We start from the raw sequence: 27094 nt of genomic DNA, 5'->3' as shown, positions 1-27094 counted from the left end.
GTAAAAACCTAATTAATAAGAGTGCATGGAATAATACACACTTTGCTTTCAACTAGTCAATAAACTATAAAAAGCTATAAGGCAGTTTGGGAATTAAAAGCGTATTACTTTAACCCAGTGCTTCTTTGTTTACTTCTAGGGGTGTGGAACAGCAGAAACAACATTAAAGCATAAAATATAAGCAATAATCATATATTTAGGGACCGAGCACCTACAGTGCGTAGGACCTATTGGAATTGCTCCGTTTCTTATTAATCTTCCTCTTTTTCTTCTCTAGAATGAATCACATTTTTGAGGGTCTAAACGTGCTTGAAAACCCATGAAACTTTGTACATGTGCCAGAAGTGGCAAAAATTTACGTTTCTTATAGGTTTCGGTAGTGGGTGTGACAAAATGGCTTGACAGCGCCACCTATGCACTTTTGAAGCATGCTTGAAAACTCACGAGACTTTGCACACACGCCAGAAGTGGTGAATGTTTACGTTTGTTATAAACTTTAGAAGTGGGTGTGGTAAAATGGCTCGATTATGCATTTTTGACGAAGTGGCCCGCAAGCTACGTTTCACGCACACAAACGAAAAATGGCACATACATCAAGCATGCTCCTGGAGCAAAATCATCTGCTGAAAAAGTGCCTTTTTTTGCCATTTCCAGGCATTGTAGTTTAACAAACTCCTCCTAGGGAATTTATTAGATCAACACCAAAATTGGGTATTGTAAATCTAAAATTGGCAATTTTAAATTGCAAAGATCTAGAGGTTTCGTCGAAGGGTATGTCTGTGGCAGGTTCTCAAACTTTGATGATCCGCCATGCAACAGGAATTTGTTATAACTCAGGCAGACATTGTCCAATCCGCCTCAAAATTCACACGTTTAATAACATTCCTGACCTGAACACGATCACACGCCAATTTCCAGTTACAGTTATAGCACTACCTGCTGGCAACAGGAAATGACATGTTTTACAGTGTAACAAACTCCTATATCTTTTTATTGCTTTTTAAATATATATATATATATATATTTACATTATTTATTGTTTATTATAGGGCGATACGGTGGCTCAGTGGTTGGGACTGTAGCCTCACAGCAATAAGGTCGCTGGTTTGAGTCCTGGCTGGGTCAGTAAGCATTTCAGTGTGGAGTTTGCATGTTCTCCCCATGTTGGCATGGGTTTTCTCTGGGTGCTCTGGTTTCCCCCACAGTTCAAAGACATGCGCTATAGGTGAATTAAAAAAGACTAAATTGGCCGTAGTGTATGTGTGTGAATGTGAGAGTGTATGGGTGTTTCCCAGTACTGGGTTGCAGCTGGAAGAGCATCTGCAATGTGACATGTTGGAATAGTTGGCGGTTCATTCCACTGTGGAAATTCCTGATGAATAAAGGGACTAAGCCGAAGTAAAATGAAAGTATGAATGAATTGTTTATTATAAAATGTACAAAAACAATTGCTGTAGTAAATTGAAACATTTAATTGTCATTAAAATATAAATGCATTAATGTTTGCATATAGTTCGCTTAATATGTATTATTTATAATAATAAGAATTATTATTATTATTATTATTATTATTATTATTATTATTATTATTATTATTAATAAAGCTTTCATTCTTTCTGAGAGCACAGATAAACAGTTGTATATCAAAATAAATACAAATATGTTTTAGCCAAACCATTATTGTTTATATACACTTTCTGTTTGTCAGACTGAGACAGAAATTACAGCAATGGGATCTGAACGAGCACCGTTGACCTTTCCTCCGCAGTTTGTTTGCGAGCAGTCCCTTTGCATAAAGAAACTGACAAAAATCCATCGGCAAACTCATTTAATCTTCAGAACGACATCTAACGTTACACAACGGTGAGGCAGCGCGCACTCCAGGGAAAATGTTAAAGCAGTCCTGACAGACACCATTACCAGCCAAAGACCGCATCGCCCCTGGTATTGAAATACACACCCTCTCAAGGGACATCAAATGTGTGAAAATTAATACTTATGGAAAAAGGCCAAAAAAAGAGAGAACTAAAATGACACGTAATTGATTCTCAATCTAACAGTTGACTTGTCGTTTAGAAGCATTTGTGCCTGTCGTCAACTATAAATTACTCTCTCGGTGATGTTTACATTCCCTGGAAGGAAGGGGCTAATATTAAGTAGAGTCTTGTGTGAGGACGGCTGGTGCAACATGCAGAAGACGCACAAAAGAGCTGCTCCCCCATCCTTACAATGCATCACAGCTGCAAAGTTACTGAGCTCTGAGTGCCCCCTACTGGCTGAACATTGAAGAGGTCACGCCTGAAGCCTCCGTTCTACTGAATTTCCAGGCTTACAGTAACTCGAACATATGCATTGTGATGCAGATATATTCTTTGGTTGTGTAGGTTGTGTTTAGTGGTTGATTTGGTCTCTGCTGGGAAATATTTTTCAGGCATTGAATGCATGGCCAAAACTGCATCACTTATGATTGCTTTAAAGGGGACATTTTATGACCTATTTCAGAAGATGTAAAATAAATCTCTTTGTCCCTAGCATGTGTCTGTGAAAATATAACTCAAAATAAACTAACAGATCATGTAATAGTGTTTGTCAGTTGTGTCCCTATTGTGCCAAAACACAGTTTTGTGTTTGTGTCCCTTTAAATATAAATGAACTGCAGCTTTCTGGAAGAGGGCGGAGAATTTATATGCTATTATGATGCTGCATGAACAACAAAATAAGTCTCACACATTTAAAATGTCATAAATGGTAGAGAACAAAGAGGGAAATGTTATTATATGACTATATATAATGATGTAACAGGAAATTTATGAATGTTTAGTGATTTTTTAATTTTTTTTTTATATATAATCGATTAGCATGTTACTGCTCTGTTTCAATGTGCTGACCTTTGTAAGTAAATAATAACACAATTATTAAGCATTATATTTACAGAAAACATATGTAGTAAATGTGCATTTATGAATTATGCTAACTGTGAGGGATGAATCTGTTGACATAGATCTGGTCTCTGTGAATACAGTCAGAGACGAAGACAATGTTAGCCACATTAGTTCTAACTTTCAAATAGGCCATTTAAAAAGGTTCACAAAATATTGAAAATATATATTTTTTTAAAAGTGACGTGTGATTTGGATAAGAAACCCAGCTTGAAGTGTTGAACTAACCTAACATTAGTGAAGCAATCTGAAAAATCTATATGTTTACTCCAAAATAAAATGCTTTGCTGATATTCTTCAGAACATTTTTTTCTTCTGAAAAAGCAAAAAATAAAAAATAATCAACAACAGTGTCCTTAGTTTGGATGTTGTTATGTTGGCTGGTTCATTCAACAGAACATGTGTGATGTTTATTTTAAGGGACAGCCATTGTAAATATCTAGCTACTACAGTAAGTAAAAGGAACTGACACCATACTGAGCGGTGCAGTGGGTGGAAATGTCTAGATTGACCTAACTAAGCTAGTATGTGGTAAGATTCCGATGACAAGAATATAACTGCCTGCACTAAACGTGAAGTGATATATCAGAAACATTTAAATACCAGCCACTTCACTCCCAAAGATATTGTTAACGTTATAAACTAATTAATGCATAAAACCTCTTTAACATTAAAATTAATATGTTGCGGCTGGAAGGGCATCTGCTGCATGAAAACATATGCCAGGGTAGTTTGCGGTTCATTCCACAGTGGTGACCCCTGATAAATCAAGGACTACGCCTTAGGAAATGAAGGAATGGATGAATGACAGTGTACAGTCTGCCAACTGACTATTGGAGTTGCAGTTCTGGCTTTCATTTTCAAACTGCAGTTCAAGAACTGAGGACTATCTGCTGCTGCTGCTTTCAGTAGTATGAAAATAAATATAATTTTAATGGTGATCAAACTCACATTGGTAGCATTTAACACTGAATAAAGCACAACATTTGTACCTGAGGGGATCATTGTCATTGTTTATGCTGTTGTTCTGCAACAATGTCGCAAAGTAGAAAGCATTCACGTTGCTGTGAATTGTTGGGACAAAAACTACTTTTAACATTAAAACAAAAGCTTTTATTGCATGTCGTAAAGTAGGGCTGCACAATATATTGTTTTAGCAAAGATATCAAAATATGCAAGTCTGCAATAGTAACATAACAGGAATCTCCAACGTATTTGGGATCATAGCTGACCAGACATTGCATAGCGGACTCATTTTAAATTTTAACCTTTAAGTGATTAATATTTAAACTTTGCTTGTCGTTTTTTTAAATGATATTATGCTTACAGAATCATTTATCTAAAATTATGAAATCTTTACAAGCTATTTAAGTCACCTGGCGAAATTACTATTTAACCTTACAAGATAGACTTGTTGCCTATCCAAGTTTAAGAAACAACATGTAATAATTTGACTTATAGTTGACCATTTGGTATTAGAGGTGGCTTCTAATACCAAGTCATCTAGATTATGCTTATTTTACTAAAATAAAACATGATCATGCCTTGATTTTAAATATTTAATTAGGACAGGAAGGTCTGACTTTGCTGGGCTGACCAATCATGGAGGATCTTGACTTTCTTTGCTTTCAGGAACTTTGATGTGGAGGCTGAAGTATAAGTAGGAGCGCAATCTTGCTGAAGAATTTGCCTCTCCTGTGGTTTGAAATGTAATGGGCTGCACAAAATTCTTGATCCCTCAGGCTGCTGATGTTGCCATCCACTCTGCAGATCTCTCGCATACCCCTATACTGAATGTAACCCCAAACAATGATTTTTTTTTTTCACCAAAGTTATTGGGTATATATTTCACCAGAGAATATTGGGTCCACGTGGGTTCCAATAAGTCTTCTGCAGTATTGGTGATGATTGGGATTCAGTTCAACAGATGATTCATCACAAAAATCTACCTTCTGCCACTATTCCAAATGACCAACTAGAAGTCAAGTTATTGTTTGTTGATCTTACAACTAAGATCGAACAAGACTTTTGACATCTAGTATATATCACAATATATATAACAGTAATACAAAATATTTTTACAATATCATGCAGCTCTATCGTGGTGTCACGTGTAGTTAGGACAAGGTGTAAGAGCTGGCAATATTACAATCAAATCATCTTCATATTTCACTAATGGAGCAAAAGCTGAACGGTTCATTTTTCCACATATTTGCAAGGAAAGACTTACCAATCCAAAGTTACTTGGTTGTACAGTACATTACTACATGTTCTGAGTTGAGATGTGCCACTAGGGGCATGATTATTGCATTTAAAAACAGAAAACTCTGACTGTCATGTCCCAATTTAGGTACATACTACACCATGGGACCCCAAAAAGATATAGGTAGTAATAACAGTGCATACAAATACAGCCGCAGACACGAGAAGAGCGCGAGCATTGCGGTAGCAGACGATAGCTCTCAGGCACGGATCAATAAGAGAGAGTCAAATAGGCTGGCTGTGCTGTGTGACGGCCAAAACCCTCATCAGCGCACAGTCTGAGAGAGCTCTCCAATACGCACTGACTGACAAGCTATCACCTCGCTGGATCAGACACAATATACTATCTCTCCCCTCCCTCATTCCTCCAGTGAGACTCAGACACAGCTGACGATAGAGGACAAGTCTGGGGTGAGTTATGAACACAGTGTTACCACCCGGCTATAAAGAGCTGACACTCCTGCGGTAACATTAAGTCCAGTTCATTATGACGCTAATGATAGCCATTTATCAATCATTAATCGCACGCTCCGATGCAGAAATATATGGGCGGACAATCAGAGAGAGGAGAGACAGAGAAAGGTGTCAGATGGAAGTACTGCCACTGCAGGAAGGCAGTTATTATGCACACGCTCTCAAAGCCAATCAATGCTTTCATCAATAAATTATTTGCTTATCTGGATGGAGTACAGTATTCTTAAAGGTACAGTCAATAACTTTGTACTTGTGTTAGGCTGGCTGTACTGTGCAAAATCAAGTGCATGTCAAACATTTAGTCTCTATATTATTCAGGGGGCACCACAGCGGAATAAACTTATCCAGCATGTATTTTACACAGCGAATGCCCTTCCAGCCACAATCAAGCACTGAGAAACACCCATTCACTCTTGTATTCACACACACTCATACACTACAGTCAATTTTGTTTTCTCAGTTTACCTATAGCACATGTCTTTGGACTGTGGGGGAATTCGGAGCATCTGGAGGAAACCCACACGAACACAGGGAGAACATGCAAACTCCATACAGAAATGCTGACCCAGCCGAACCAGCAACTTTCTTACCGTGTCGCCTCCGGCTAATTTCACTAGGATTCATTTAATAGGAGCTGTCGGCAGGTAAGGTACTTTTTGGATTATAGAGTAAAAAACCTCTAAATAAGAATTGACGCTGCCTCTTGATGGTGAATGCAGTTGAATTTACAACATGTACTTAAATGTTTGGTAGTTTGCTAATTTGGGAACTGTTAAATGTCGTCAAATGTCTGTCCGGTTAGTAAAAAAAGTATAAATAAAAATAATAATAATAATAATAATAATAATAAAAAAAATAGTGTTTCATTTGGGATGAGGGTAAGTAAATGCCTTACATGGTTGAGTTTATACATGCATGAGTAGATAGTGTATAAATGCATAGTGTATAGTATGTCATTTGGAACACAACTAATTATGTGCCAGATATATAAATAAATAAATAAATAAATAAATAAATAAATAAATAAATAAATAAATAAATAAATAACAATGTTATATATGTTATCAGTCATTTTGTGATTGTATTGTCTTGGCTGAGCATAAAAAAATCTACTACTATACTAAGTACAATAGTTTCCTCTGGGTGCTCCAGTTTCCCCCACAGTCCAAAGACATGCGAAATAGGTGAATTGGATTAACTAAATCGACCGTAGTGTATGACTGTGTGTGTGTGAATGTGAAGGTGTATGGGTGTTTTTCAGTACTGGGTTGCAGCTGGAAGGGCATCTGCTGCATAAAAACATATGCTGGAATAGTTGGTGGTTCACTCCGCTGTGATAAATCTGAGACTAATTCGAAGGAAAAATAATGAATGTACCAATTAAGATTTTATTAAACCAATATTTGTGAGTGTGTATGTGTGTGCGTGTGTGTTTGTTTAAATATTTTGTTTGTTTTATCAGTTAATGTGTATTGCTGTCTTTTAGCTTTTATTATTTATAATAAGGCCAGCAAGGGACGCTCAACATGTGGTTTGTGTAAGTCCTAGTACCCCAGTAAAAGTGAAGGGACACTATACTGTCGATGAGCGTGGAAGAGATGTTAAACCGAGGTTCTGACTCTATGAGGTCATTTAAAATCCCATGGCACTTCTTATCAAGAGTATGGTGTAACCCAAGTAATCTGGCCAAATTCCCTCTTTAGGCCCATACCAATCATTGCCTCCCAATTTTCCCCATCAACCAAATTGGCTCTGTCACTGTCTCTTCACTCCCCCTATAGCTGGTGTGTGGTGAGCACATTAGCGCTGTTGTCCTGTGGCTGCCGTTGCATCATCCAAGTGGATGCTGCACACTGGGTGTGGACAGACCCACCTCATGATTAAGATGTGATTTTTTGGTGTTTGGCCAAACATGATAAATGTGCTATATAAATACACACAGTACATTACTTATATTTTTGTACTTTAAATTATATACTAGCATCGCAATATATATATATATATATATATATAATTCACCCATTATCCACATGTCTTAAAAATTTTTTATGTTTTATGATGACAATATATTTCTAATTGTAGCATATTATTATTATTATTATTATTATTATTATTATTATTATTATATTTGTTGTTATTATTATTTAAACTAAAAAGACTGAGAGAGACAGAACTGAGAAACAGGCCGAAAGAGATCTCTGTTGTAGCTTTGTGTACCTTGCACATAAATATTTCAGAGCACACGACAGGTAATTCTTTGTGAACTGAAATATCAAATAACATACAGAAAGAAAAAATAAAACAAACAGAACACAGAACGTGACAGGACTGTGTTATCTCATGCTGAAAGGGTTAGGTCAGGGGCTCTATATAGATGGAGGTAGAGGTCATAACCCCTCACCCCTGAGGGGGCTTGGCACCTGTAACACAAACACACACACTTTTTTTTTTTTTAAGCCAACCCCATTTGAACACTTGTACTAACACACTCAAAAAAAACACACACACACTAGACTTGCTCCACCCTTTCTTCAGCTCAAGACTGAACAAACACCCCCGTCGACTAAAAGCTGTCCCACAGCGACGTTCCTAAAAGGCATCATTCAATCAAGTGTGTCACTAGGGCTTAAAAAATGCGCCATTTGCACTGTCACCTACACAACAACAGGGACAAGCCAAGGCAGCCCGGCGAGACACCAAAAGCAGTGTACCGACAACATGTGACTTCTGGGAGAAAGTGTTAATGCAGCCCAAACACAGGCTGAAAGAAATCACCTCCACCATGTCCAGGGACGTTTAAAGACCGAAAAAGTCCACGTCCAACCATCTCCCATTCACTTAACCTGCCACTATCAATCTGCCGCCGTCGCAAGCTGAATTGTGTAATTGCTGGCAAGGAACTATTCACATTTCTGATAATGCACTCTTACAAATTGGGCCAAATTAATTGAGAGCACATTTGTTCAAGCCACGCGAGCTTGAAATCAAGCCTTATTCCCATTATTGCTGCAGCCCCGTCCAGCCACGCTGCTCCCGTGCCTCACCATAGGGCTTCCTTAATTATAATAGACAGAACAATGAGAGCGGGAGCTGGACGATGGCCAGAGCAAATACAGCCTCATGGGAGTGTGTGTACATATGGAGGGCAAGTTCCTAGAATCTGTAGGCATATCTTGCCCCTGTTTAAGAGCGCCACCTAATGGAGGAACTGAAAATAACCACTTGCTGGAACACCTGGTGCAGAAATATGCAGATTAAAAAAGACAGCAGTTTAGGGCGGTGTGCAAAAGCTTTTAAAGTTTTATAGCTTATAGATTTATTTTTTATTTGTACATGGGCAGTACACAAGAATACATTTGACCTGTAATAATCATAGCTAGGATGTATGTTGGGTTATTGCAAAAATGCTAGTTTCCACATGTAATCCCCATACAGGTTGGTGCTATTAGTAAAGTTTTTGGTTTTGGTTATTGGTAAAGTTACTTAAATAACCGCATGTTATTATATATCTATATTATTTTAGTCTTGTGTCATGTTGTCAAAACTTGAGTAGGTGCAATTCATTATGATTTAGAGACACTTGGTTAAAGTTACCAGGAAGTGCTTTGAAATGTGCATTTTTATTCAATGTCTAACATAACATAACATAAATGAAGAGAGGGAGGGGCATAGAGTAGCCCCTCCCCTTAAAAAAAAACAACAGCTCATAGTGTTTTGTTTTATCACAGCTCTGCCAGTAAAGGTTTGTACACACCAGGGTGCTATTTGCTCACATGTATTGTCAGTAGGGTTGTCACGATACTGGAATTTGGTACCAATCGATACTGAAGTTTTAAAATTGTCCAATGGAGTGTTTCAAAGATACGTCGATCAGCTGGTTTGTCTATAAACTGACATACGAGTGATCCCTGATGAATTGAGGCTTTAGAACACTCCAGTGACCCTGCATCTGTGGTTACACTCAGTAGACAGCGGTGAGTTCAGTAAACTGATAACCTTCATGGACAATCACAGTCATTTTTGTTAAGCATGTGAACACGATGGCAAATCAGCATTGTTTAAGAATGTGCCTAATAGCAATGAAATGTTCACGGAAAATAGACATTTTTGAAATTTCTGTATCAATTGGTATCAAATTCCAGTATTGTATAACCCTAATTGTTATCATTTTTCGAAATATTTTTCTGCATTTAAACCCAATCGATTTTCATCAGCGTTGAGCAGAGTGAACACACAAAATCACCCCCTGACATAAGATGGCACTTAATGAACTTGCAAGTAATGCAAGAAAAGTGAAATGAAACTTGCCATCAAATCCTATTTGCTACTCTCCACTCCTACTGACATTATTGTAGTTGCAGTTATCATACATCTCTTGTGTGTTCAGACACCAATAAAAAAAAGCAGCTCCACAATCATTTTGCCACAGTGCATCATCTTCTTCGTTGAATAAAAGTGAAACTGGAATCAAAATCGAAGTGAAAATCTGACTGGTGAAGTTTTTCAAGAAAAGTTAATAGTTATGCTTTTACACCTGCCGTTTTGATCTTTGTTTAGTCACGAGGCGTTAAACGTTGACGAAAACACAAGCAAAAAGCATCCCGGTGTGAACGGGCCTTAACAGTGCTTAAGCTCAAGCGCATCAAATGAGAAATGTCTTGAGCGGGGGCGGGTCGGGGCATGTCAGATAGTAGAGAGCATTTGATTGGTCAAGAATTGATGAGAAACTAAAGTATGAGGTGACTTGGAAGAAAAAATGTTTGTGCATTTAGGCGGAAGTGAAAAACTGCAAGCTTAAGATGTTTATTTAAATTTCATATCTTCTAAATGCAAATGTTGTCACTGTATTAAAACGCACTAGCTTATAGATATCCTTAAAACTAACAATACCCTGACTAACATCTAACAAACTTTATATACTCTTCTTGAGACATTTAATTTACAGAAATGCAGCAACATTTACAGTATGTATTTATTTTACAGAATATTAGCAAAATATTATAGTCCGTAAAATATCTGCTTTAAATATATATATATATATATATATATATATATATATATATATATATATATATATATATATATATATATATATATGGTGATATATTCTATAAGGCTGCAATATAAAAGCAAATATATTTTAATTATGGTTTTTATTATGAGCATTTTTATGATGTGTATATGAAATATGATCTGTATGCACACATCACACTGATGGTTGAAGTAATGGCTGTTAAATATTAGGTTCACAATCATAGAGGGAAAACAGACTTTAAATTTATTACTGCATTATATGTGTTATATGACTGCAGTTTGTCTGTGAGAAATATTATCTGTATACACAGGATCATGTGACAATAAAGACTAAAGTAATGTACGGTAAACGTTAGGCTTGTCATCAAGGATAAATGGTACGTTAATTATATTACAATTAAAACATTTATATTATTATATATATATATTTTTAAAACAAAATCTAAATGTTACTATTTTTGCTTTATATTACCGGCATCAACGGCGCAAAAAGAATTCACATTATGATTATGATTATTAGTATTATTATTTATATATGGAGAAAAATTATGTCAACAAAGTCAATATTTCTTTCTTCTTTAAAAAAAAGGGGTACAAGTATTACAAAAAAAAATATTTAAAAAATCTGCACAAATTGAACTATTTTAGTTATTTCTGTCAAAGAACAGCATCAGATTGAACTACTAAATAAAAAAGTAACTTACATCTTAAATTAAGTACACATAAATAAATCACCATGACACTGAAACACAACACTGCACTCTCTCAACAAAATAAATGTCTAAATAAATAATAATACACAAATAAATACATGCTGCAACCTCTCGGTAAGCTTCCATTTTCACTTGAGCACCTCCTACACCTCTACGACAGCGTCACATGTGAAAACACACACACTTGTGGCATTCAGCTCCAAGAAAGACTAGTAAAGCTTGGTTGCCATGGGAATAGGTGTGTCCACAGCTGATGTTTGTACGTCTGTGTGTGTGAGTGTGTGTGTGAGTGTGTGTGTGAGTGTGTTCAATGTGTTAGTGGAACGCGTCATAAAAACAAGTGTCGTAGAACAGCAGAGAGTGTGAAAACTCTTATACTGGTGTCTGAATGGGCAATCAGAGCAGAAAAAAGGTCAATGTGTGGTCAACTTTTGAAAAAAAAAAAAAAAGTGAGTGAGTGACATTAAGACCTTTTCTTTTTCTATCTGTTTTTCTGACAATCACAATAAAGGTGGCCTGACCCCTCCTTGTCTGTCTCGTACTGTATATGAAGGTGAGAGATTGTAGTGATTAATCTTGAACAACAGAGGAATTACAGCTGTCAATGTTTCTCTAATAACAACAGGAAAAAAAAACCCTTCACCTTCATATGTCCTGACACTCATAAAATAATATAATACAAAAACTGGCATGACTCATGGATGGATGTGTGTGTAAAATAAAACAAAACAAAGCAAAGCATAGCAAAAATATATATAAATAAATAAAAAAATAAAATAAAATAAAATAAAATAAAAAGGAGCAGCACTGTGGTGCAGTGGGTTGCACAAAGTCTCACAGCAAGAAGGTCACTCTTTTGAGCTTCGGCTGGGTCCGTTGCCATTTCTGTGTGGAGTTTGCATGTTCTTCCCGTGTTGGCGTGGGTTTCCTTCGAGTGCTCCAGTTTACCCACAAGTCCAAAAGCATGCGGTATAGGTGAATTGCAGGGCTCAACAATAAGGACTGCCCGGTGGACCAGGGCCAGTGTGAGAGACACTTGGGACAGTAGACCGGATCATTACTGGCCCAATTGGGATAGTGCTGCCTTGTCACTTACATTTAATTTGTCTGACTATTTGTCAATTGCATGCATTTTCAGTTTGTGCTTTTAAGTCTTTAAACACTACTTTTTCTGTGATGTCGTAAACACTATATAGCTTTCCGGTTCCTCTTATCTGATTGAGCATGCTATTTTTTTCCATAACCTGGTAACAATCAGTACAGCAAAGAAACGGCAACATGGCGGCAATATCAAATTATAAGGCTAAAAGAAAATGTCTGTTTCTAACATCTTGGAAGTAGACATTTACGTAGGAACAACACGACAAAATAAAAATGAAGTGATGTTTTGCACAGTTTTCCGTCAGTTTGACAAGCCAGCCACCTTTTGTTAAATAATTTCAAACCGCAATAAAATACCTGCACAAAAAAAAAACACCTCTTTTTGCTTGCGAAACACTTTTATTTACATTTTTTTAAAGTATTGAAATTCTAGATTTACAGACTTTATTTTTGACACTTTATCTAAAATATGTGGCTAAAAACAGCTATTAAATTCTCTTTTTTTTGGTGGGGCCAAAAATCATCAGACCAATAGAAAAAATCCTTAGCGTTGAACCCTGAATTGGGTAAGCTAAATCGGCCGTAGTGTATGTGTGTGAATGAGTGTGCATGGATTTCCCAGTGATGGGTTGCAGCTGGAAGGGCATTCGCTACATAAAACATATACTGGATAAGTTATTGGTTCATTCCGCGGTGCCAACCCCAGATTAATAAACTAACTAAGTTGAACAGAAAACGAATGAATAAAATAAGATAAAATAAAATCGGAAATTAAAAACTAACAAAAACAAAATGGAAAAATAAGAGAAAAAGAGAAAAATATAATAAATAAAATTAAAGAATATAATAAAATAACTGTTTGAAAGTTTTGGTCAATTTAAGAGTCCAAGCACAAAATAAGATATTTTGAAGTAAGCTGAAGACCTGTAACCATTGACTTTAATCATATTTAAATTTCTTTCTATAGAAGTCAATGACTACAGGTTTCACATTTTTTTCAAAATATGTTCTTTTGTCTTCAACAGAATAAAAAAACCCATAAAGGCTTGTAACCGCTTAGGGGTAAGTAAATAATGTACAAAATTTTAATTTCTGACTGAACCATTCGTTTAAGGTCTAAAATTATGATTTCTAAATATTAGACTTTTAGACTCTTTAAAACTTTGAAACCCTGTTCATGAACATGTGAATAAGCATGTAATAAACATGTTACTACATCACTCAAGTTTATTCAAGTTAGTCCTTTCATCAAAATATGCACAATGTGATTTAGTTGCTTTTATGTTATTTTTTTGTTTTGTAATGATAAAGTCAAACAAATCATTCAGATGTGAGATTTTCAAGAGAGTGTTGATGATTCTGTGGGTCTTGTCTATCAAAACTGATCTTTTTATTTGTATTTTCTATTGGATTCAAGTCAGGTGATTGGCTGGGCCATTCTAGAGCTTGATTTTCTTTCTCTGAAAGCATTTGAGAGTTTTTTTGGCTGTGATTTGGATCATTGTCTTATTGAACTATCCACTCTAGTTTAATCTTCATCATCCTAATAAGAGATGTTGGACTAAAGCAGCTAATGTTAATTGACAATGAGGAAGGGCAGAGGGTTGCTGAAAAACTATTCAGAGACTTTAGCTTCTGTCTGGGCTCTCACTGTCTCTTTCTACACCTCCCTTGCTTCATGTGTTCAATATTTTTTTCCCTGTGTAATTTCAGTTCATTACCCATAACTTAATTTGTAAACTAATTAAATTTGTTTTCTTTGCATATATGGATTTTTTTGGTTGTTGCCAACATCTGGTGAAAATGTAAAAGTCAACAGCACCTTCAGAAATGTTTTCTGAGAAAAATGGTGACGTGTTTAATATTTATTTACCCTGCTGTATTCCTAAAAGTTACTTAAAAAGTTGATTTCATCCTAAACTAATCTAAATATCAAAATCACAAAGTAATTTCCTGCATTCCATTTTCCACACCCATAAAAGGAACAGTATCAATGCTCTGTAGCTCTCCAGTAATTGTTTCAACACCAACCACAGAAAGACTCATGTTCCTCGACTCTAAACGCATTTACAACAAGCCTCGCTAGAGAAATGTAAGATTATTCGCCAAAATCTTGGGAGTTATTGATTAACAATTCCATCTGCCGTCATTTCTGGGCATTGGGGTTTTATTTTGTCCCATAATGCATATGAAAGATGGCGACCAGCCCATGCTGGCGCTGCACCAGTCAAAGCAGCATGTGTTTGTAAGTGTTGAACCATGATATGATGGGAAACTGGACCAGAGGCTTGAAGACAGGCAGCTATCAATGAAGAAGGGGGTGCTGGGTAATCTGAGGGGACAGCGGCAAAACCCATGAAGCCTTGGGAGTAGGAGCCCGCGTTATCCTCTTCTCTCCTGGGTTGCATTGTGTCTCATGCATTTACTGTTAATCTCACCCTTTGGGGACATTTGCTGTTGTGTTAATTACACACCGCCAGGAGCATTCATTAACACAAACACACAAACACACACACACACACACACACACACACACACACACACACACACAAGCAGACATGCAGAAGTTCACTGACACATGTTATCACAGGCGGATATGCATAACACTTGCCTGCATTGAGTATTAGTGTAAGCCTGGTGTGTAGATTTAAGGATGAATAACTGCTTGGTTTAATACAATGCAGATTAAGCAAAACAAAGTCATCATTAACTATTAATACCCATGCACACATAGACATGCATACTAATGGGCACTAACAAATGAAGTACAACATACATCAAGATACAAGTGCATTGCAGGCAGTTTGCAATATTCCACTCCACACAGAAATGTCAACTGACCCAACCGAGCCTCGAACAGTGACCTTCTTGCTGTGAGGCGAGCGAGGTGATGAGCTACCCACTGCACCACTGTGCAGCCCAAGTCTGCAAATTTTACATTTTAACATAAATATTTATAACTAGTCAATATTCAAATTAAAATATAGTAGAAAATGCTGGTTCCATTACCCAGCCCTACTAAAACCATCAGTAGATGAATGCTAATGTCTTAATGAGTAATTAATTAAATAAGTCATTCATTCAAAACAGCTGATTCATTTAGAAATGAAGCAAGTGAATGTTTATATGAATGCATTATTGAATACTTAATTAAGTCTATGCTTTACCCTAGCAGTTCATAAACAACAGTAAAGACTACGGAAATATTTGATTAATTAAAAACTGTTGGGGGGGGGGGGTGGATTGGGGGGGGGGGGTGGTGTTATAATTCCTGAAGGATCACCTGAAACTGAACCTGAGGTAATGATTGCTGAAAGTCTAGCTGTGCAAACACAGCAATGAATTACATTACAAAACAAAAATGTAGAAAAATCTTCATTTTTAATAAACTAAACTAAACACACTTCAATTGCAAATGTTAAACTCACTTCAGACATTTCAACTGAATAAAAACACAATTTAAAAAAGCATTTGATAACTTATATGCAAATCAGTGACATAAATCACTATCTACCCTATTGAATATATGGCAGTACACCTCCCATTCTCACATTCAACCCATATAACCTGCCACCACTTTAAACACACACACACAGCATGTGTATAATCACACCATGCCATCTACAGTGGCACACATTGGCTCCTCCACATCCAAAACACCCACCACATTACCACTATCCAGTGCCAACACAGCCAGACGCGTCTGCATCTAATGTTCACACAATTAACTCCAGAGCTCTGGGTCTCTCCCTCCACCCTCTTCTAACCTCTTTCTCCCTGCTTCACCCTGCTTGAGACCAGCCCTCATTACTGCCTGCCATCCGCTGACCTCTCAGCAGCAACACAGCTCACATACACACACACTCAGACACACACACCTGGGGTTATAACCACAAGCAAATTTGCTTTCTGCTTTCCTAGAAATGGTGGAGGGGCAACTGGGATTTGGCTGAGTATATTGGACCGATATGAAAGTGGACCATAGTGATGATAACCTTGTGTGCACTGTATGTGCATATAACGATTTCCTGTTACTCTGCTTGTTACTCGAATTAAGAGTAAAAAAATAAAATAAATTCACACATTTTTGTGAGCTCTATTGTTGATGTAAATGTGTATTGCATTAATTTTGACAAGTTGGATGATTTCAGTTACCAGCATTTATATTTAAATCCAGGGTTATGACTACAAGCATTTGTATCCGTTTTACAGGAATGGTGGAAGAGCCATTGGGAGCCTCAGTACACTGGACCATCTTAGCAGGCAGCTTGATTCCTGGTTCAGAGTCATGACCTTGTGTGCACTGTACAGTATGTGCATATTTATGATTCATTGTTATTGTGTTCATAACTCAAAGTGAAACAAAATAAAAATATTACAAGTGTTTGTATAGAAAATCTCTATTCCCTCTCCAGAATTTGGTGGGCTGGAATGTGAGTACTACGGCTGCACAATATGTCGCTTCAGCATCAATATCGCAACGTGCAAATCTGCAATATTCACACTGCAGGATCGGCAATGTCATGTTAGGATTAATACAATCTATTGAATGTAGTAGTGTTAAAGATTTTCGTTTTAATGTATATTTAACCCTTTAACTGTCCCACCAAGAAAAAAAAAAAATGTTTTGGTTTGCATTTCTCCTAATGGTGCTAGTAAACACACTCAATGCATTTTGTTTAAACATCCCATAATTTCTAAAATATCAACCTCTACCAAATGGTTGATATGGTAAAAGTACCCGAATTAACATAAAATTATATATATATATATATATATGTGTGATTTTTCAGTTCTCTTTCCACCACTAGAGACGACCATGACAGAATAAAAAGATAAATGTTGGTGATCAATAGATAAGGCTCTTCAGTATCCGGGTGAGTACTACATGGAATTGTCATGTAAACCTAAATATCTCTCATTATTTTCTCATTCACAATGCTGTGCAAGACATATTATGTGAATGTATATTTAAGAGTTACCGGCTGTTTACCAAAAGTTTTGTTGTCATTTTAAAGTACCATTAGCACTTGTGAATGCAGGGAGGGTGTTGCAGCTCCAAAAGAGCCTCTTGCTGGCACAGAATGAGCACATATATGGGGGAAACACTCGAAAGACAATTACAGAGATTTTAATGTATGACCCTTGTTGATGAAAGAATTTTATATATATATTGTATATATAATATATATTCTATAGTCTGGCATTTTGTTCCCACAACACAAACATTATTTATCTCGACAAAATCATATAATATAACACACAATGACCAACAACTAAAAAATGCAAAGCCTGAATAGGGATTTAATCACTCTATTTATTTAATTTCACTTATAATAATGTCAGAAATCTCGTGTAAGAAGCATTTATTGTGAGTATTGCCTCTTTACATTGACTCCTTCCTCATTTGTGAGTCACTTTAGGTAAAAGCATCTGCTAAACTGCTAAATGCAATGTTATGTAAATGTGTATTTCATTAATATCTGTGAATTGGTGGGTTTCAGCTACCAGCGTTATATTTAAATATGGCCTTATAACCACTAACAAATTGGCTTCCCATTTCCTAGGAATAGTGGAAGGACCATTGGGACTGAGGCGAGTATATTGGAGCGTCGTGGCAGGCAGCTTGGTTTCTGGACCAGAGTGATGGGCTGGCAGGTGACCTGGTTCACCAGCAGCTGGGCCCGGCCCCAGCCGCGGGCTCCTTAATTGTGCCGCAGGGGAGCCCCAACTCTCTCCCCTCCGGTCAATTACAACGCTAGTCGCTTTAGAAAAGATGGAGAAGGCATGAGATAGAGACAGCGAACAGGGAGAGAGATGCGTTTTGACTGGATTTCAGACAGAGTGAATGGGTTTAAATAGCCATGTGGGCTCAGAGACCCTCCATCATTGGCGAGCACCTGCGTGATAGTTATGTATCGGTCGACTAATGGACTCTGGCATTATGGGAGAGTTAAACATGCTTCAGTAGCCTCCGAATGGGTAAAGGGGGGAGGCGTCAAGCATTCTTTCTGACATGACATAGACCATTAGCACCGCCATCAACACAGCAAACATGCGTTATAGGATGCCGATGATGCACAGCAGTGGAAAAAAACTGCATTGAAGTAAATCAATTCAGCTCGATTGTTATTATAGAGAGAGAAGGGAAGGTTGGTGTACCTTAAGGCCTCTCAATCCAAATAATTCCACACAACAAAAATACAATGTGCAATTAAAGTCAGAATTATTAGCCTCCATGTGTTTTGTTTTTTCAAATGTTTCCTGAATGGTTTTTCACACAGCACATCATTTTTCACAGTATTTCCTATAATATTTTTTCTTCTGGAAAAAGCCTTATTTGTTTTCTTTAGGCTAGAATAAAAGCATAAAAACAATTTAAGGTCAATATTATTAGCCTCCTTAAGCATTTTTTTATTATTATCTACAGAACAAACACTGTTATACATTGACTTGCCTAATTACCCAAACTTAACTAATTAACCTAGTTAAGCCTTAAAAAGGAAGCAAGCTAAATGCTTTTCAATTCAATTCATGTTTGTTTATTTAGCGCTTTTACAGTGTATATTATGTCAAAGCAGCCTAACATAGAAATTATAATAAATTGAAAATGTGTCAGCTCAGTTTTCAGAGTTTTTATACTAGTGCTGAAACATACGAATGCTGGACATGGGGTTGAGCATCCAACCGCAGTGTCTTCATTAAACAAGGAATGGTCAGGCAGGCAATGGCCAAACACCGGAGCAAACAGAATTATTAAGGGCAATCCAAAAAGAGTAGTCAAAAACAGGCAAAAGATTTCAGGTTCAGGTGGCTATCAGCAAAAATTATGAACAAAAAAAAGTGTCTAGAAACACAGCACAGGAAAACAAGGCAAGGAAAATGCTTCGTAATGGTTACTGGCAACAAGACTCAGCAACTAGTGTAAGTGATTAAGGTGTATCTATAGTCCTGCAAATCAGTGATGGCAAGCTTCAGCTGTGTCTGTGTAATCAGGGAAAACCGGAACAAGCGTGTGTGAGGTGCATGACTGGATTTGTAGTCTGTTTGGTGGGCGATTTGTGATTCAAGCGATTCGCAGTTGCTAGATTGCTAGTGACTAACAAGTGTCTTAAAAAATATCTAGAAACATTTTATGCAATGTCATCATGACAAAGAAAAAAAGAAATCAGTTGTTAGACATTAGTTATTAAAACAGTTGTTAAGAAATGTGTTAAAAAATATCTCTCTGTTAAACAGAAATTGGGGGAAAAATATATATGGGGTGCTAATAATTCATTAGGGCTAATAATTCTGACTTTTACTGTAGGTTTTGGTGGACGGTGGTTTTGACGTGTCAGTATCTCTAATCAAATATCAGACAACTAATGAGAAAATGTAATACAAGGTGGTGCTAGGCGAAGTACACAAGTGCTCTGACGTTGACGGTGTGAAATGTGATTAAAATTGAATCAAGGCATATCAATCGTGCGAGGTTAATTTGTATTAACGCGCCATGCCAAAAGTGTGCTTTCAATCCCTGAGATGCCTGTGGCTTCAGAAAGGTTAATAAGTTGCTTCACCTCGGCCGAGGCAGGCGGAGGAAGGAGAGGAGAGGCAGAGCAAGCTCATTTAATGCAAATTCAGAAGAGCACATACAGCAATGGTCACATCTATCCAGAACATCTGCTCTTTTGGCCTCATCTTCAGAAGCCTTAAAAAGAAAAGAATCCTTATACAGTGGCCACAAAATGCTTTTGGACACTCGAGTCACGCTTAAAAATGTATGAATGCCATTGCATGAGGAACAAAATATCAAATCAGGCAGCATCTGAAATGCTTTTCTTCTCAGGTGAGGTGATGCATGAAATAAACAGGGCTGAAATGCTGAAAAATAAAAAAATTAATTGGAAGTGGATTTTAAAAGTTAAATTAAATCTAAGTGAAGTTTATTCATAAACTAATTTCGAGAGGAGCACGTGATTATGATTGAACACGGCTGGTTCTGCATTAGCATGCTTGATCCACCAATCAGGCCATTCCTAACCACTATAAAGAGCCAGGGTTTTCTCACTACAGTCATCTTCGATTTGAAGAATACACTGCTCTGCATCAGCTGCTACTGCTACTGCTACTGCTACTGCTACTGCTACTGCTACTGCTACTGCTACTGCTACTGCTACTGCTACTGCTACTGCATCAACAACTTCTCCAGCTACATCAACAACTTCTCCAACAACAACAACAACTTCTCCAGCTACAACAACAACAACAACTTCTCCAACAACAACAACAACTTCTCCAACAACAACAACAACAACAACTTCTCCAACAACAACAACAACAACTTCTCCAACAACAACAACAACAACTTCTCCAACAACAACAACAACAACTTCTCCAACAACAACAACTTCTCCAACAACAACAACTTCTCCAACAACAACAACTTCTCCAACAACAACAACAACAACAACTTCTCCAACAACAACAACTTCTCCAACAACAACAACAACAACTTCTCCAACAACAACAACAACAACTTCTCCAACAACAACAACTTCTCCAACAACAACAACTTCTCCAACAACAACAACTTCTCCAACAACAACAACAACAACAACAACAACTTCTCCAACAACAACAACTTCTCCAACAACAACAACTTCTCCAACAACAACATCATCTCCAACAACAACTTCTCCAACAACAACAACAACAACTTATCCAACTACAACTTCTCAACCTTCTACTTCAAATTGCCTCACACAATGCAATCTCCGTGTCTTCAACCCAATTCTCCAACAAGATCACAGTAAAAACTCGATCACCATCCATGAACTTTGCCTAAACTCTCGACGCCTGCGATCCAAGCAGAACTCTCTTCTAGGGGTCCACCAGCGGTAACATACATGACACTTTTAAGGGGAAGCCTCACAAACTACAACTAAGATTAAACATCCATCTTTAAAGGATGATTCTAGCGTGAATAGAATGACTCACCTCTCAATCAAGGTTGTAGACAATCCAATCCTTAAAAAATCAGTCCACAACTTATGCATACATTGATAAACATCCATGTTAATCCTCCAAACTAGTCGCTGCGGTGCATTCAATAGAGTAGCGTCTCCAATCATAACACTAGTTCTCTGGCAAACAAAATGGCCGCCAGCCTTTTTCTGCAACTTTGATTGACACTCCTTCGAGCCAATAGCTGAAAGGAGAAGCGTCACCATCCAATGAACTCTCAAAAAATTTTTAATGGTCCCACCCTCTCTCTTGACAAGCTCATGAATGATTATCATTACATTTACACAATAACTACTAAATGGTGACATTAATTTTAAGTTCAGGGTTTGATGTTGGCAGATGATAAATAAATAAATACATAAATGAATAAATAAATAATAAAGAAAATAAATAATTATAAAATGTATAAATCAAAAAAAAAAAAAAAAAAAAAAAAAAACACACTGCCACATCTGATAGCAGTTTAACTTCTAATAAGTTTACTCTGCTACTGAAAAACATTCAATGCATTAGGTATAGAAGTCCAATCGTAATATGCCCCAGTGACTCATGTCCATACACTTATAAGCCATAAGCTTATAATGGCAAGTTGGTTAGATGTGAAAACGGCAAAGAAACAAACTTCCCGCTTTGACTTCCACGAATGAGAGGAGGACATGTCTGATGTTTCATCAATTGACTCTGCGTTAGATACAAACCAAGGGGTTTAAACTCCACTATAATTCCACCTACCCTGTCTTCAAGAGGTACATCAGGACCACTAGACGAGCAGATTTCCCATTTAATCTGCCATCCTTAGGAGGGACAAATGCCTACCTCTACTATCTTTGCACGTTGCGACAATGAGGCTTCGTACCATGCATTAACAAAGGCACTTCCACACTTAGTTGCCCATGCTCTTATTAAGACGCCCCGCATGGTTATCAGCTAAAATAATTTATTGTGTTTGCCACACATGTACCATGTTGTAATGTCATTTCTGATTCTCTCTTGTTTTTCTCATTTCAGAGATCCTGTCAGTTGGTTGCAGAAGCTGAGTCTCATCCAACCTATTACAATCCACATCCATTTCTAAATACATTTACACTCTTTGCAAATGACACTTTTCCACTCACATAGCCCACACCCTCGATGCCATATTCACACTAGCCTTTTTAATTTAAGTCTTCTGAACTAAGTATGACATTTCAATCCAACAATACACCTAACCATATCTGATCTATCTTCGCAGGATGAAGGGATGCAGGATGATATCCGTTCCCCCACACACCGGTGCCCCTAGCTCCAGAATCTGTTGCTCTCAGCAGTGACACCTTTTTAATTTATTTACTTGACCACAGCCTTTTAATTCATTATTTTACCGCAACTTTTCTCTTTTGTTGTTGTTGTGGTCGAGTGGTTAACACATTAGGTTAAGACGCCGCGGACCTGGGTTCGATACTGGCTAGAGTAATTTAGTGTTTTCATTTTTATTGATAAGACATATAATACTGTTACGGTTGTAGAACATTTGAAGTTCTAAAGCAGCTGTTTTCTCAAAAAAAAAAAAAAAAAAAAAAAAAAAAAAAAAAAAAAAGATAGTGCCATTTGAAACTGATTCGGAAATATTTATTTACTTATTTTAATATAGTCAGTTGTGAATTGAGGTGGGCTGGTCTGAGGCTTGAAACCCCAGAGCTGAAAAGGTGTCCCACTCCGGCCCTGGTTCTAAACCTCTTGGCATTTTTACACCACAGAAGAGCAATACCACCTCGGGGAAGCCCAGCCGATCCTCTCCAGCCAACTTCCACCATCATGCATTATTGGGTATGAAGTTTGACTCTGTCATTTCCTTCCTATTTCCCTTTCTATTTAACATAGGAGCTCCTTCACTACCCTTCCCCGTTTTTCTAGCCTTAACTTTTTCTCTCCAAATTTAAACTATCCTATACTTCTATTCACTTTCATTCACCACAGCTCCGACCAATTCAGGGGTTGTCTTGAGTTTCAATTGCTGCAACAGGAACGTTCTAAATGAGCTTGCATACACTTACAAATTTTCTAAATACCACCATCGTTGCACTCCCCGCACTAATACAGCAGTAAATGCTTCTGCGGGAGTACAAGTTGCCTCCATACTGGCCCACTACACCGCTGCAGCCGCAGAAATGCTCCGCAGAGTTGCACACCCAAAGCACCACTGCTACCGCAGTGACCCTCTAGCATATGCCTTATTCACCTTCATCTTTACATATCACTAAAGGCAGTATTTAACGTCCCTGCGGGAGCACTCAAAACTTACTAATATTGACTGTTTAGGTGCTCCACTTAACTATACACCCCATTAACATCACTGCAACTGCAGTGACGCTCTAGCTGAGCCCCTTTTTCACTTTCATCTCTAAATATCACTGCTAATAGTACTTAGTATTTCCGTGAGAGGCTCTAATACTGAGTACCACTGCACCTCTGCTACTGCAGAGACGCTTTGCCGAGCCTTATTCTCCCTCTGCACCACTGCTGCAACAGTTAAGCTTTGCCTGAGCTGCAACTGCAGAGACGGCTGTTTAGCCTTAATTCTCTGCACCACTGATTTTATTGCACTTCTGCAGAGAAGCTCTGCTGAGATTATTTTTTCCCCTGCACCAATGCTGCAGCAGTGACGCCCTGCCTGAACAGTCTTCCAACAACAGATATAAACTCTGTCATTGGTCCTCTAACACCTTTAAATCCTCAATTGGCCTCAGCCAATATTTCCTCAGCGAAGCCCAGCTGATTCTCGGTTGCAGACTTCAACCTAGTTTCCAAGCAGCACGACTCTGTCTGTTCTTCCTACTTTCTGTCTTAGTTGCATAGGACTCATTTTTACTAAACTTTCCTTTTTTATTTTATTAAACTTCCCTTCTCTTCCTTTTCATAATTTTTTAATTTCACTTGCACTCATTCTCCGCAGCTCAGACTCCCACAGGGGTAGCCCCAAGCTCCCACTGCCACAGCAGTGAAGCTCTTTAAGAGCGCACATGTACACTTTTCAAAAATTTACCATTATCACACTCCGCTGCAATAATACAGCCGTAAAGGCGTAGCGGGAACTCGTATTGCTTCCATACTGACTACAATCACACCTCTACAGCAGCTCCACTTAATTACATTGCATTGTAGCATCAATTTATTCTCCATCACCACACTCCCCGCAACAATACAGCCATAAAGGCTTAGCGGGAACTCGTATTGCTTACATACTGACCACCATCACACCTTTACAGCAGCTCCACTTAATTACATTGCATTGTATTATCAATTTATTTTCCATCACCACACTCCCCGCAATAATACAGCTGTAAAGGCTTAGCGGGAACATGTATTGCTTTCACACATATAATGCACCAGACTCTGAATACCTATGCACCCCTGCAGCCACAGAGTTGCCCTACTGTGCCTGATTCCTATCTGCTACACAGCTGTTAATCAGCTCTCCAAAGTGCACTTCCTTTTAGATACTGACTTCCACCGCACCTCTGCAGCCGCAGAGACGCTCAGCCGAGCATCACTCCCCTCTACATCACTGCCGCAGCAGTGACGCTCAGCGAGCGCATATACACTTCCACCTAGCAATCCACTACTGATACACTCTCCAGCACTGCCAAAGCAGTTAAACGTCTCTGCGGAGGCGTATTTCCCTTCCAGATACTGACTTCCATTGCACCTCTGCAGCAGCAGAGACGCTCAGCCGAGCATCATTTACATCCCCTGCACCACTGCTGCAGCAGTGACGCTCTGCTGGAGCTCTTGCACACTTCCATTACACTTATACCACTTCTGTCACTTCCAGCACTGCTAAAGCAGTTAAAACGCTGCTGCAGAAGCGTATTCTTCCCCTTAGTACTGACTACCACCGCACCTCTGCAGTCGCAGAGACGCTCAGCCGAGCATCACTCCCCTCCACATCACTGCCGCAGCAGTGACGCTCAGCGAGCGCATATACACTTTCATTTAGCAACCCAATACTGATACACTCTCCAGCACTGCTAAAGCAGTTAAACGTCCCTGCGGAGGCGTATTTCCCTTACAAATACTGACTTCCATTGCACCTCTGCAGCAGCAGAGACGCTCAGCCGAGCATCATTTACATGCCCTGCACCACTGCTGCAGCAGTGACGCTCTGCTGGAGCTCATGCACACTTCCATTACACTTATACCACTTCTGTCACTCCCAGCACTGCTAAAGCAGTTAAAACGCTGCTGCAGAAGCGTATTCTTCCCCTTAGTACTGACTACCACCGCACCTCTGCAGTCGCAGAGACGCTCAGCCGAGCTTCATCCCCCCTGCACCGCTGCCACAGCAGTGTCGCTCCACCGGAGCTCATGCACACTACCATTTATACATACCACTTCTGACACACCCCCAATTGGACTGCCAAAGCGGTTAATCAGTTAACCGCTTCTCATCTGCAGCTACAGCTCCGCAGAACCTTACAGCTTCATTTTCCATCACTACTATACTAAACCTTTACGAAACTCACCACATATGTTTTAAACCTTTACACTTACCCCACTCACTCTCCCGCTGGTCCTTACAATTAACCGGCCCCGGGAGCACACATAGTCATACATAAGCACTTTCAGTTAATTTTTACACCCACACCAGTCTCTGTTGCTCCTCCAAGCTATTTCTGTATCACTTTCAGCAGCCGGATATGGCATCAATCTCCTATGCCTTTTGGGGGGTTCTTCAAATACGCGGCTGCTGTCCCGAGCGGAGCATTTTGGGGAGTTGTCGAGATCTACCTGAGCTCGGGGCTCCCCTCTCTTCCTCCAAACGGGAGGGAGCCCAGGGCTCAAGAACCTTCGAGCTCAGGGCTCTCTCCCGGGACAGCATGCCAAACTTGCTTATAATCAATCATCAGCTAAGTGTGAACTCTTGAAGTGAAGTTTATTCATAAACTAATTTCGAGAGGAGCACGTGATTATGATTGAACACGGCTGGTTCTGCATTAGCATGCTTGATCCACCAATCAGGCCATTCCTAACCACTATAAAGAGCCAGGGTTTTCTCACTACAGTCATCTTCGATTTGAAGAATCCCCCCTTCCACCCCTACCTTTTCACCTTTCCCTCCATAGGGCAGCACGGTGGCCCAGTGACTAGCACTGTCGCCTCACAGCAAGAACTTCACCGGTTCTAGTTCCTTAACAGGCCGGTGGTCGTTTCTGTGTGTAGTTTGCATGTTCTTCCCGTGCTTGCGTGGGTTTTCCCCGGGTTCTCCGGTTTCCTCCCACATTCCAAAAACATGTACAACAAGTTAATCGTTAAATCTAAATTTCAATACAGGTAATCTAATAATGCAGCATATCTTTTAATAGCCTTCAATCTTAATCTTTAGCTATTATAAAAAAGGGGAGTTGTCGAGATCTACCTGAGCTCGGGGCTCCCCTCTCTTCCTCCAAACGGGAGGGAGCCCAGGGCTCAAGAACCTTCGAGCTCAGGGCTCTCTCCCGGGACAGCATGCCAAACTTGCTTATAATCAATCATCAGCTAAGTGTGAACTCTTGAAAACTGATATGAAAAGCATTATTATTATTA

General features: G+C 38.6%; 1 protein-coding gene across 50 annotated transcripts in view; it reads right to left on the bottom strand.

Annotated features, from left to right (window-relative positions):
- Nucleotides 1–27094, bottom strand: part of diaph2 (diaphanous-related formin 2) — a 712207-nt gene that overhangs the window by 423379 nt on the left and 261734 nt on the right. The gene's annotated exons all lie outside the window — the stretch shown is intronic.

Source organism: Danio rerio, chromosome 14, assembly GCF_049306965.1.
Source record: "Danio rerio strain Tuebingen ecotype United States chromosome 14, GRCz12tu, whole genome shotgun sequence".
In the NCBI taxonomy this organism is placed as follows: domain Eukaryota; kingdom Metazoa; phylum Chordata; class Actinopteri; order Cypriniformes; family Danionidae; genus Danio; species Danio rerio.
The sequence above is the reverse complement of the archived record's forward strand: the minus strand, read 5'-3'. Positions and strand labels throughout refer to the sequence as shown.